Raw genomic sequence first — 233 nt, 5'->3', positions numbered from 1 at the left:
TGTACATTTAAGCCTGTCATGGCATAGCAGCATAAGACTGAACAGTTTAATTTCCAGTTTTTCCGATAATTCTCTTTCTGGGTAATTTGTGATCTTGTGTGAAACTGTGAGGTATACATCCTTAAGGAAATTTTCATTGAAAATACATTGACCTTTAAACTTCTTTAAGACTCATTCATCTGCAATCACCTCTCATATTCTTTTCTGTTATCCGGTCTTCCTTGTATGTGGAC

The sequence above is a fragment of the Penaeus monodon genome, chromosome 31, assembly GCF_015228065.2.
Source record: "Penaeus monodon isolate SGIC_2016 chromosome 31, NSTDA_Pmon_1, whole genome shotgun sequence".
Lineage (NCBI taxonomy): Eukaryota > Metazoa > Arthropoda > Malacostraca > Decapoda > Penaeidae > Penaeus > Penaeus monodon.
This window is presented reverse-complemented; position numbering follows the sequence as displayed.